Genomic DNA, 13,810 nt, shown 5'->3' on the forward strand with positions numbered 1-13,810 from the left:
AGAAAAAAAAATCATGGATATTTATGAATTAAGATAAAAGGTATGGGTTTTTTTATTTTTTCAGCCGATGACAAATTACAGTTCAGCTGTTGACTGAGAAGGTTGTGGTAGGAAAACACTTGCCATATTTTCTTTGTATTTGAGTAATTGTCTTGTACTTAGGAAAAAGTCATCTATGAATGACCAGTGATTTGGGTTGTCAAATGTTCCTGACAAGCTTACCCCAAAACTTTAGTGGCTTAAAACAACCCCACCCCCAACTGTTCTTCGACCTGAGCTGGGCTCAGCTGGGCTGTTCTTCTGCCAGCCTGCAGGTGGCCACTTATGTGGTCAGCAGGTTGGCAGAGAGACTGGGATGGCTGGGCTTCTCTCTCTGCCTGAAGTCCTGAGGCTCTCCTTCTCTGTGTAGTCTCTTTCAGTGGCCTGGCTGGCAGGGTAGCTAGACCTCTCACATGCCAAGAGCTCTAAAGCAGAAGTGGCCAGGCCTTCTGAAGACTTAAGTCCAGAATTGTCACAGCATCCCTTCTACTGCTCTTTATTGATGATGATGATGATGATGATTTTTTTTCTAACCAGAAGAGAGCTGGATTATGTCCTGTACTTACTAAACAAGTCACAAGCCCAGCTCAGACTCAAGAAAAGGGTGTGAAGTGGAGGTGCAGTTAATTGGGGGGCCACTAGTCTAACAGATGGTCACAACCAATGCCATGGAAAACCAAGGATTTTAGCAAAAGTAGAAGTTGCTAGTGACCTTGGGAAGCTGAAGCTGATTACAGTAGCTGGGACAAGCTGAAAGTCAGACTGAGAAATAAAGGGAGGGCCTTCAAGAAGCTTCCTGAACAATTTCTGCCAGCCCTGAGCTTGTTTTTGGAACCAGCACTTGGGGAAACTGATCTTGTGAGGATGGATGTGTTTAGGAACACAGGGCTTTTGAGAGCAGCACCATCCCACTGGGCACCCCCAGACTTGGGAAATGTGGTGCTTTCTTAATGTCACTGGTTTTTAGTTTGGCCACAGTGAGAAGGAACAGCCCTAAGAGGCCTCCAGCCAGGTTGAATGAGCTTATTTTTGTTTTAGCCAACCGGTAAGATTTGCTAATGTTCTACCTTAAGTGCCTTCTCCAAAGACATCTCTCTTTGCCTCATATGTGGAATCATCACTCAGCGTGGATATTTCAATGAAAAGATCATTGGTTGACTTTTGTAACGTTAATAAAATACTATGGTATCTTTGCCGTGAAAAAATAAAAATAAAAATGAATAAAAATGAAGACATGCTTCAATCAAATTAATGAAATTCTATATTTAAAATGTCTAGGCTGGTCAAAGTGGTTCAAGCCTGTAATCCCAACACTTTGGGAGGCCAAGGTGGGAGAATCACTTGAGCCCAGGAGTTTGAGACATGGGCAAAAAGTAAAACCTCCCCTCTACAAAAATCAAAAACTTGGCTGGGTGTGGTGGTGCACACTTTTAGTCCCAGCTACTCAGGAGGTTGAAGCAGGAGGATGGCTATAGCCTAGGAGGTCAAGGCTGCAGTGAGCTGTGATCACACTACTGCACTCCAGACTGGACAATAGAGCAAGACTTTGGTTCAAAAAAAAGAAAAAAAAAGCTTATACTGAAAAAAATGATTATTTTTATGAACGAGTGCAATGCAATCTAATTGTGTTCACTATTGTACAATTGTAAGATTTATTTGAAATATTAATACCAAAATCTATGTAGCAATGGAATGAATAGCCATGTTTTTTTATATCTATCTATCTATCTATCATCTATCTATCTATTATCTATCCATCTGTCATCTATCTATGTGTCTATCTATCTATCTATCTATCTATCTATCTATGCTGTGTATATGTATATGCCAAGCATTCTACTGGATGCTCAAATATGTCAGTGAACAAAGCAGGCTAAAATCTCTGCCCCTAAGAGCATACAATTCTAATAGGGGGGAGATAAACAATGAATAAATGAATTAAGTCTGTTATATAGAGAGGATGGGAAATAGTAATAAGTGTTATGGAAAAAACAGACTGCAGGGAGTGGCAGTGGGGAATGTGTGCAGAGGGGTAGATTGTAATTTTGACTTAGATAGTCAGCGTGCACTTCATGGTGAAGTTGGCATCTGAGTAGAGACTTGCATTTCATGAAGGAGGGAGCCATGTGGCCATGGGGAGGAGGAGCACTCCAGGCGAGGGGAGCAAGCAGCCCATGCAATGGGCCTGAAGAAGGAGTGTGTCTGGAATAATAGAGGAGTCCAGTGTGCTGGAGGCAAGGAGGTAAGTGGGGCCTAGAACATAACTCAGGGAAGGTGGATTGTGAATTTCCTTATGGGTTTCAGCGAGGACTTTGGCTTTTACTCTTGAGTGCAATGGGGAATCACTGGAAGGTTTTGAACAAACAAGCAGTGTGATCTGACATTCATTTTAAAAGAATTATGCTAGCTGCTATTTTCAGAATAGACTGTAGGGAGCAAGAATTATGCCAGCTGCTATTTTCAGAATAGACTGTGGAGAAAGGACAGGAGCCAGGAGATCAGTTAGGAGACTGCTGAAGACAGCCAGAGGAGGGGTGCTGGTGGCTTGCACTGAGGGCATAGTGGAGTTGATGAGAAATGGCCAGATTCTGCATATAATCTTAACATAGAACCAGCAAAATTTAAGTAGAGATTCATTCATTGTAAGATGTGAGAAACAGCAGAGTCAAGGATGACCAAAGACTGTTGGCCTGAGTACTGGAAAACTTAGTTGGCCTCCACTGAGATAGAAAAGACAGAATATGGGGTTGTTTCGGGGGGACTTAGCAACTTCTCTCAGTCTTGTCAGAGGGTCACTGCACCTGAACCTACAACCTCACTTGGATACACAATCAAGAATGTAAATTCACAGTCATTGCCAGTAAATCCCCCTTAGTTAAAAGGCCTTCCTGGCCCCATTTTCACAGAAAGGCTGCCCCGTTCCCCCATGGCTAACAGACGCCCTATGATAATCCCTCCTAGTAAGTATGCCTTCAGAGCATGCATTTCAGCTAGAATACTTGTGTGATGATTTGCTCACTCCTGAAAGACTCTAAGTGCCAGACATGAAAGGACTGTGTCTGTTTCTGCTTCCAATTTTTTTCTCACCTGCTGGATAGGCCTGGCAAGTGATAGGTATTCAAGAAATATTGATTAAGGAAATAATGAATCTTAGTAAGACTTTAGGGACCAAACAGTTCCTTCAGGAGCCCATAATTTTAAACTGTGGGATTCCCTTGGGACTACCTAATTACCCTGGGATTATTTAGTAACTCAGAGCACTTAAGGTCAGGAATGTTTGTGTGCTAAACCCCGGCAGTGGTGTGGCACTGTTCTAACAGGGCAGCTGCTCTGAGCTGGGGAATGTGCAGGAGTTAGGTTTGCACCCCTTGAGGGAGCAGATCCACTTTGCTCACCTTGTTTTGCTCTGGGTCTGATGACTTGGCCCTCACGTCACTTGCTCTCATTCCTTCTCATTCAGCATGGTCTCAGCCATCTTCACACCAGCAGTTTCCATGGTAAATGCACTGATGAGGGAGGGCAGTAGCTCCCTCTGCTTCTCATCCCCACTCCCTTCTTCTGCTCTCAGGACAACAGGCCCTGCCTGGATGCTAGATCTTCTGTACTTCTTAGGACTGATTCTAGAGACTCAGTAAAGGATGGGAGGTGTCCAGATTTTAGTAAGGAATGTACCTCCTCACTCTCCTCTTCTCTGCCTCGAAGATATCCCTTTCCTTGTTTATCACACCGATGTCAAATGTTCTCTTGCTCTTAGTCTCATGATCACTCTCAAGTTTACTCCAATGCAGGATTTTTCAACTTCAACACCACTGACATTTTGGGCTGGATAATTCTTCATTGTGGGGGCTGCCCTGTGTATATAGGGTGATTGTGTTCTCTGGGATGTTTAGCAGCACCTCTGGCTTCTACTCTCTAGATGTCAATAGCACTCCTTCACAGATGTGACAATCAAACATGTTTCCAGACATGACTAAATGTCTCTGGGGTGGCCAGTTGCAGCATTGGTCTAAGATATGGCTCTATTTTGTGAAATGTCCTTGACTTCTGGCCCCATAAAGTCTCACTTCTCCTGCCCTCCCCTTAGTCCAACTTCTTAGGTAATCTTGTTTTTTTTCTATGATGGTTTTGGATTGATGAGAAGGGGGTGCTGGCTTCTGTGTCCACTAACAACTTCAGTATGTGACCCTCAAAGCTGCTGCTTCAATCACCATCATCCCTGCCCCAGGTCCTTGATGTGGTTAAGATATGAGAAAAGTACTGCTCTCTAACAGACTGTCTGAACTTTTATCCATTCTATGATTATGTCTTTATTCTCTGTATTCACTATTTTCCTTGTTAACTTAAGAAATATTTTTGTTGATGATAATACTGATGACAGAAAAGTAAAAAAGGTGCCAAAATAATCTTTGGCAGATAATTCTGGGAAACTCCCCGATTAGTGGGAAAATTACTGGGTTTTGTATGATATTACAAGCCTTCACTAATCCTAGGAGGAGAGTTGTTATCTGGGATGCAAATGGAGAAATCAGGGAAACAATATTTGTTTTAAATATTAGATGAAGTGTGTGCTTATGTATGAAACAGAGCCCAGTTTTCCACATTACAATCAGAGAAAGAGGAGCTCAAAGAAAGTGAGAGCTGCTTAAGAAATCAACTAATACAATTCTTTCCTTTAGGAAATAACAAAATAAAAGTCAGAGAGAATAATTGCTTTGCCCAGGGGATGTAAATAGCATCAGGGCCTGGATTTAAACTCAGACCTCCTAATTCTCTGTTCTAATTTGTGATAAAGTTTTATCAACCCACGGCAAAATGAGAAAAATAAGATCAATTTGGAAAATTTTTTTCTGAATGTAAATTAGTTAAATGCAATGAACTATCTTTTATCCTGAGTCTTAGGCCCTTCTAACCCTTCTACCATTTTTGGTCATAAAATATTGTCCCTATTAGGAAAGAATGACTCCAGATGTAGTTGGAGTTTTGGGGAGTTTCTTAATGCTTTTATTTTAGTAATCCTAAGGCAATTCACCACCACCATCCCTTTTTAAAAATAAACAAAAATCTGAGAGCCACTGACATAGAGTACTTGCATCCAAAGAACCATAGAGATGTTCTGGTTCCTAGAGAGCAAGACATGGTGCACAGGCCTGTGGGTGAAACCAGATGGAGACCCACGGATGAGTAATTCCCATGAACAATGACAGCCCAACAACGTAGTCTTGGGGTTTTCTGGAATCTCCCTCCTTCCTGCTGTTTACTCCGTTATCTCTCATTGAAATTGAATCAGAACTTAAGCATGATTCCTGATAGGAGGACTCTCTCACTCTCTCTCTCTTTTCTTCTTTTGTAGAGATGAGGTCTCGCTATGTTGCCCAGGCTGGTCTTGAACTCCCAGTTTTAAGCAATCCTCCCACCTCGGCTTCTCAAAGTGGTGGGATTACAGACTTGAGCCACCGCACCCAATAGGAGGCCTCTCTGGATCACCAAGGTGGCTGTATCTGATCTGAGCCAGAGTCCTTGGTGTATCTGGTTGGAGTGGTTGGAGGTGGGCTTCTGGGCCTCCTATTGTTCTTTCTGGCTGTGGCTTACCTTAAAATGCAAAAATATCAGGATATTACTTCTCTAATATTATTAAGCCCTCTGCCTGAGAGAAGAATGCCAAGATCTAAGGACAGGCTTTTAGAATATTATAGGAGTGGGGCTGAAACTGCTGCTGTTTTGTGTCCTTAGCCCTCACTCACTCTTGTTCCTAGGAAATGGAAGGCATAAATTACTAGAAAAGCTTCGTCAGACTTGAGTCGCCACCAAAATGTCCTGGTATACCAGTTTGACCACACTACTCAGATTCCACATTTCCGTTTTAACAGGGGCTTCTGAAGATTTCCAAACATCAGTATACAGAAGTGAATGAAATTGCAGCCTCCCTCTTTGCCCGCCCAGTTGTAGTTAGGGGTTGGTGAGCCATGAGCCAGTGAGTTCCTTCCAGCCTGGGGCCTCAGCAGCTGCCAACCAGCCCTTCATAGAAAAGCGCACATGAAGGGTTTTAAAAGAGGAAGATGACAATGGGATGTCTCAGAGATCCGAAAGCATTTTCAAGGGAAAAGGAAACCAAAAAAGGAAACAAATATGTCATCAACATTTATCTATATATCCTCATCCTGTAGCTGAACCTTGTTTCATCCAGTTCCTGTTGTCATAGTTGTCTAAGGGTCTAGATGATTCTCTACCAAGATGGACCATTCTAGTAAGGCTGCACCTGGTCAAGGATAAAGCTGTCTTTACATCTGGACTACTTCTTGGAATGTTTCAGATGGTCTCACATGAGCTCAACTAGAAACGTTTGCAACCCCAGGAAACAGCAGCTGCAAAGAGGAGAGAAGGGAGCTAACAGTTATTGAACTGCTTTGTGAGAGGTCATGTTCAGAAGCTTTTCAAGTGCTTTCTCCTTTTATCTTCTTAACAGTCCCACATGGTATCATTGTCTTCATTTTATAGCGAAGGAAACAGATGCTCAGTGATGTTGGGTAACTTGCCCCAGGGCAGAAAGCAGAACTGGTCCTGTTCAGCCCAGGATCAAGCCAGGATTCAAATCCAGATCCTCCTGCCTCTGAAGTGCTCTTTCCATAAGACTGAGCTTCAGTATACGTGGCCATCCCATACATTCAGGAAGTGGGGAAGGGGGGTGTGGTTCCTGAGCCATGAAATGGTCCAGAGAATCTAAGAGACAGAGGCAGAAAAACATTAGCCCTACAGTCATCATCAACACACAAATTGAATAACATCAAGTTTTTAGTCCCAGGATTCCTGTGGACTACCAAGTCCTCTGCTTGAGGGCCGTGCTGGATGGCAGGGTGGCAGAGCACTTTGGTATAGGAAGGAGAGGGATTTGTATTTCATTAAACAACAACAACAACAACAATTCAGAATTTTAATTCTCCTTTTTTTTTTTTTGACAGAGTTTCGCTCTTGTTGCCCAGGCTGGAGTACAATGGCACGATCTCAGCTCACCGCAACCTCTGCCTCCCAGGTTCAAGTGATTCTCCTGCCTCAGCCTCCCGAGTAGCTGAGATTACAGGCATGTGCCACCACACCCAGCTAATTTTGTATTTTTAGTAGAGACCAGGTTTCTCCATGTTGGTCAGGCTGGTCTCAAACTCCCGACCTCAGGTGATCCACCTGCCTCAGCCTCCCAAAGTACTGGGTGGGATTGCATGCCCAGCTGAGACAACGAAAAGGTGGACATTTGTTGAGCATGTGTTTCTAACAGTTTATAGAGTTTAGAAACATGGAGAATTGTTTGCATGACACCTTCATTACAGAATTATTATTCAGTTGATTTATTCTTTCATTTCAGATGATTAATATTAACTGATATCAGGTGTGTTAAATATTTAGAGCTAGAAAAAGAAATCTAACTAATGAGCAAAAATACATTTTAAGATTAAAAAAAAGAAAAGAAATCAAATCTTTGGGATCCAACATGGGACTTTGGACAGCTCAGGATATCCGCTGGTTTCTGCCTGGGATCTGAAGACTGTTTACATTCCAGTGGAATTCCTGGGAAAGTCCAGAGCTCTCAGCGCTGTGAAAACAATGGCTTATGGTGATAAACTCTCAACTGCCTCACCCTGAGAAGAGGCAAGGCCTGCAAAGTTTCCCTGGGCAGGATGGACAGGGCCAGGCAGCATTCCTAGGAAGAAACTGCCTTGTTTGCTGCCTTGAGCTGAAACTAGAGCTGGTTTGAAGGCATGCGGACTTCTGCCTGCTGAACCATGGCTGGGCTTTGACAAAGGTGGCTACTACACCTTTTGTCATCAGTAGCTGTCATTGCTGACAATTTCCACAAGGAGTCACAGCCACTCTCTGGGCAGGCTAAGTACTCATAAGGTATGGGAACCTTTTGCATTCACTAGGAAGTCATGGAGACGGAGCCAGTGATAGTTGGCCTTAGGCTATATTAAATCCCTCCTTTTGCAGAAGAGGAAACAGAGGTCCAAGAAGTTCATTCAGTATTTTAACATGGCTGTGGCAGGGCCAAGACAAGGAGCCAAGCTTCACTTATCGACTCAACACATGTTAATCAAGCTCTGTACTATGTGCAGGGAAAGAGCAGTGAGTGAAACTGTTAGGAAAGGAGGGATGGATTTGGGGGTAAGTCCATTCTCCAATTTTCAGTTTTCAGCCCCTTAAGAAAGAGAATGTGATGCCTGGTTTAATCTAGAAAAAGCTAAACATGGAAATATTCCTCTTGCCAGGGATTGATTTAAGGGTGGGCATATGATCTAGTTCTGGTCAAGTAGATATGAAGGGAAATTTGCTATGGGGCTTGCAAATGTTTCTGGGAACAATTTTTCTTCCACTAAAGGTTGCTGCATGTGGATGCAGTGCCTGGAACTAGCCTCTCAAGAAACTGACATGGTACAGAAGAGAGATGGAAAATAACCCTGGGCCCTTGACAATATCATTGAGCTGCTGAAAAACCAAACTCACGGGCCCTGCTACAACACTTGTTGAGATGTAAGCTGATAAAATCAGCTTACTAATTCAGTTAGCTGAGTTAGGTTTTCTAATATTTGTAATGGAAAGCATTGTTTAAAAATATTCAAAGTTTTAGTGGCAGATTTACTAGAATTATCATCAAATGGCTTTTGTTTTCTCTTAGGAAAGTAAAGGATGGGTGATTTGAAGAAAGTGGAAAATCGAAAAACAGCTCTTTAGAGAAATTCGGGAGTGGGAAGGGCCTGATGATGCCTGAGCCCAAGAGATTATAGGAGGAACAACCAATTCACTAGGAGGTTTTCCTCCAGCTGTGCTCAGCAGCCCAAGAACAGCAGTGGATAGGGTAGATCATTACATTCCGCGAGGTTTGGGGTTTCTTCCCGGGTAGGTGCTTTCCTTTCTCTGCCACATTATATTGTTTTCAAGATGTTGGTTCAGTTCAATATGAATCAATGTCTACCATGTACAAGGCACCCATAGGTTCCCATGAAAATAGAAAAATATTTTTGTGGCTTCCAGAATAGCTCAGATGAATCCAGAGGGTCTTCCAGTGGGTATATGGCTTCATGGCATTAAATGGTCTTCAACTGTGAGACTGAAAATGTTCATGTGTCTCTAAAGACTTAACAGCTAATGAGAGACATAGATTTTAAAAATGGAAAAAAAAAAAAAAAGCACAGGAAAAATAAAATAAGTTCCTCGGGGCTACTTTTGAGCTTCTTTAGGTTAAAAACAATAGGAATATGGTCATCAGATGCTGCAGGTTTCCTTAAAAAGCAAGCAAACAAAAACAATGAAACAACCCAGAGCTGATGAGCACATTCATGCATTTAACCTACCCTCCACCACTGCGTGTCTAGCATGAACGAAGGGCAAGATCACGTTCTTTGAACTGCAGACCTGCTGGAGAAACGTTAATGCTTACAGCAAAATTCAGGATTTACACATGGCAGAGAGCGCCATAAAGGAAAAGCTTCCTTCTCTTTGGACAGAGGTGGGACAGCCAGGTAGGCAGCCAGGAGGTTTTCAAGGGGGTCCTCATAGAAATTCTGTAGGCAGGAAGGGTGGGCTGCAAGTTACAGGCAGAAGCAGCAGCCTGGGTGAAGGCTTGGGTGTGCACAGCAGTGAGCTTGTTTGGGGGTCTGCTGTAGTGTTCTCAGCTCCAGTGGGGTAGAGAGTTTTGTTTAGGAGGAGGGGCTGTAGAGGGCCAGGATCATTTAAGAAGCATGAACTGGATGCTGCTAGAGAGAGGAAGCCACTGGGGAGCAAAGGTAGGTGAATAATGTAACTAGATTTGTGTCTTAGTAAAGGAGCTCGTGCTAGGGCAGAAGCTGAACTGTGGGGAGATGCTGGAAAGGGACTGGAAATGGGGCGGGCGCTCTGGCCTGTGAGGGAGGCATTCCAAAAGGAATGAAACACATTTTAAAACACAATAGACTCTGATATTTTGGGACTGGGGGATCTGTAGACTGTCACATTTGGATTTTCAAGTTCAAAAGGGTATTTCTGAAACCTTTGCCAAATTGGAGTTGGTCTTGTACTTTTCTGAGATGCTGACAGATTTGCAGAATGACAGGCCAACGACTAAAATAAATTTTTGAAAGTTACATTAATCCTTTATTTGAGTGGGTTTTTTAATAAAACAAAACAATAAAATTGTGAAAGGGATCAAAATACAAACCCACAGCTACTCTTACAGCAATTCCCTTTCCTCTGAAATGCCCCTCTCACATGCTCTGCGTGCCTCTCTTCTCAGTGCACCAAATCTCTCCACCCTCGGGTGGTTCTTCTCTCCCAGCCCCCCAGCCTGCCTATTCCACAGTCTCCCATGCATCTCCATCCACCCACTCTCCCAGGCAGAGACATCCCATCTTCTCCAGGAGGGAAAGTGGTTCCAGCACTCAGTGCTTCTCCTTGGAGTCGGGAGAAAGGGAGAAGGCCAGGCTCATTCCCAGATTAATTATTTTTCATTCCATCATATTACTTTCTCATTTTAAACTTGATGTGTTGATTAGCCGGGACCCAATCATTGATGTGGTACAAAGATTGAGACAATATCTAATTTAGGAAAAAGAAAGGAGATTTCTGCTTTCATCATGCATCAGTGTTATTTTTCTTTTTAAAATAAACTTTATTTTCTACAGCAGTTTTAGGTTCATAGCATGTTTATTTTAACAGAGAATAAATGCCCATTCAATGCTTAAGGAAGGTTCTGACTTAAGCAGAACCTTGCTACAGAAGGTTTTACAGGTCATGACATTTCCTACAAAACAAACTGTGAGAAAATGACCTAGATGCTGCCTCGTGGGCAACTCAAGGGGTTTATTGGATTCATTGACATGATTATTCTTGTGTAGTTTGAAGCTAAGATGTATGGAGCATTTAAATGTGCCAGGCCTACTCCAAAGGCTCTCCTTGTGTTAGCTCATCTAATCCTCACAACCAGCCAATTTTTAGCCCCATTTTATAGTCGAAAAAACTATGGGACTCAGCTAGTGAGTGATGGAGCCAGTGAGAGTTCACATCCAGCCTATTGAATTTCAAAGCCCAATTTAACCACTAACCCTTTGTATTAGGTATCTCAAGAGAAAGAGAACCGATAAGATATATATGTATGTAACAGGAGATTAATTGTGGGAATTGGCTTATGTGATTATGCAGAACAAGGCGTTACCAAGAACCGCTGTCTATAAGCTGAAGAACCAGGAAAGCCAGTGCTATAATTCAGTTCAAGTCCCAAGGTCAGAGAATCAGAAACTCCAGTGTCTAGTGGCAGGAAAGGATGGATGTCTCAGCTCATACAGAAAGAATGGATTCTCTCTTCCTCCGTGTTTCTGTTCTATTCAGGCCCTCAATAGAATGTTGCCTGCCCACATTGGTGAGGGCAGATATTCGTCATGTGGTTTACTATGTAAAAGGCTAATCTTATCTGGAAACACCCTGCAGACAAATTGAGAAGTAATGTTTTACCAGCTATGTAAGCATCCCTTAGCCCAGTCAAATTGAAAAATTCACTATCACAAGTCCACCCCTTACTAATCTGGCACCCACACACATCTTTTTAAGTCACACTTAATCTATAAATAAAGACACAGAGTCATAATTCCACTTAACATGATACAACTATGCTGTATACAACCAAAAATCCCTTCCCTAGAAGAAGAGGTAAAGCTCTGGAGTAAAGTTTACTCTCCTGATTTCCTATAACTTAAATACTGATGTAATATTAATAATACTTAACTCCTGGTATAAAGTCAATACACTTTATGTTACATCATAAGGAAGTAAGAGAGAGAGAGGAAAACCTAGATATTTCCTTAGTGTATGTTCTTAGATACACAAATGCATTTATAACAATATAAGGATAAAAAACTCATAAAAATTACAGTTGTTGTTTCAATAACTGGTCACATAATTGTAGCTGGTATTGATAACTACTTTCTTCTACTACCTATTCTGTATGCCCTTTGCCTTCAGCAAGCATCTCAACTGGTTATGGTTTTTTACCTGGCAGAGTGACCCAAACCTTCATACCTTAAGTATCTGAGCTAATAGTAGTTCTGCCTGGATTAAGTCGTTGTATTTTTCCATTGACTTTAATCATAGGATGTGGTAATATTAAGAGACACTCTAAGGGATCTCTCGTGTTTCAAACAGACTATTTCTTACCTCCATTGTTGAGTAGGAGTCCAATTTCCCCTTAGTAGTCAGATCAGTCATGCAGCCAACACTATAACTCCCTTCTTGACCTGTTGACTCAGACATAAGGAGCCAAAGTGGCCTAGTGGCAGTCTTAACTTCCATTTCAATGGAGTCATTGTTATGTCTACTGGTGGTGGTAGCATTCCTCCCACTGGAACTAAGACCTCTTGGCCAGCAGAGCATGAAGTCGTGGGAACAGGAAGCAAAAATTTTACTAGTATGTCACTGGGGGTAATGTTAAGTAGTGCCACTCCCATTTCCACCCCTTTAATCCTGGACCTGTGAATCCTGGCTACAGAAGAAACAGTACCATATATTGGATGCTGATTAAGAGCATATATAGCCTTCTAGAGAACTGTGCCCTAGCCTGCAATGTATTGCCACCTAGCTGGTGCTGTAACTGAGAATTTAAAAAGCCGTTTTATCTTTCTGTCAAGGCTGCTGTTTCAGGATGGTGAAGGATATGGTAGTATTAGTGAATTCCATGAGCATGGGCCCATTGCTGCACTTCTTTAGCTGTGAAGTGAGTTTTTGGTGAGAAGCAATGCTGTGTGGAATACTATGATAGAGGATAAGGCATTCTGTGAGTCCATGGATGGTAGTTTTGGCAGAAGCATTGCATGTAAGGAAGGCAAATTCATATCCAGAATAAGTAAGATCAAAACGTTGCCCCTTCCATGATAGGAGCTGTCTAATCTAGTCAATCTGCCACCAGGTAGCTGGCTGATCGCCCCAGGGAATGGTGCCATAGCAGGGGATCAGTGTCAATCTCTGTTGCTGGTACATTGGGCTCTCAGCAGTGGCCGTAGCCTGGTTTGTCTTGGTGAGTGGAAGCTGATGTTGCTGAACCCATGCATAATCTCCATCCCTGCAATCAGGGCCACTTTGTTCATGTGCCCACTGGGCAAGCATGAGGTGGCTGGCAATACGGCTGACTGATATCCACAGAACAGTCATCCTACCTATTTAGTAATTAAAATCCTCCCCTGCTGAGGTCACCCTTTGGTGAGCGTTTATATGGGATACAAATATTTTTATATTTTTTGCACATTCAAAGAAATCTATGTATATACATCTCCAAATTTCATTTGTCACCAATTTTCCAATCATGTTTCTTCCAAATCCATGATCCTCCAACCAAACCATCTGTTACAGCCCATGAATTAGTATGTAATCCACATATGGCCCTTTCTTATTCTCCTGCAAAGTCACAACCAGGTGGATTGCCTGAAGTTCTGCCCACTGGGAGGATTTCCCTTCACCACTGTCTTTTAGGGATACCATAGAGAGAGGCTGTAGTTCTGCATTCTGTTTGCACAAGGCCCAGGAGAAGGCCAAAAGCTGTCTCTTAAAAGGAGAGTAGTTATCTGTGGATGATGGCAGGACCTTGCTCCCAGTGTTCTGTTGTCCCCAAAATATCTGATTATTTTCTTTTCTCCAATGCATATTTATCCTGGTAAAAATCCACAGGTCTTCCTTGTCTCTACTAAAAATACAAAAATTAGCTGGGCCTGGTGGCGCACACCTCTAGTCCCAGCTACTCGGGAGGGTGAGGCAGGAGAATAGCTTG

At 42.6% G+C, this 13,810-nt stretch overlaps 1 long non-coding RNA gene across 1 annotated transcript; it reads right to left on the reverse strand.

Moving 5' to 3' along the window:
- Positions 1-5,011: 5,011 nt before the first annotated feature.
- Positions 5,012-12,551, reverse strand: LOC108585578. The gene is made up of 2 exons (XR_001902126.3): positions 12,208-12,551; positions 5,012-6,756 (listed from the first exon to the last, which is right to left on the reverse strand). It is a non-coding gene; the product is annotated as an uncharacterized LOC108585578 (long non-coding RNA).
- Between the last annotated feature and the right edge of the window lie 1,259 nt (positions 12,552-13,810).

Source organism: Papio anubis, chromosome 6 (genome assembly GCF_008728515.1).
Source record: "Papio anubis isolate 15944 chromosome 6, Panubis1.0, whole genome shotgun sequence".
Taxonomy (NCBI): Eukaryota; Metazoa; Chordata; class Mammalia; order Primates; family Cercopithecidae; genus Papio; species Papio anubis.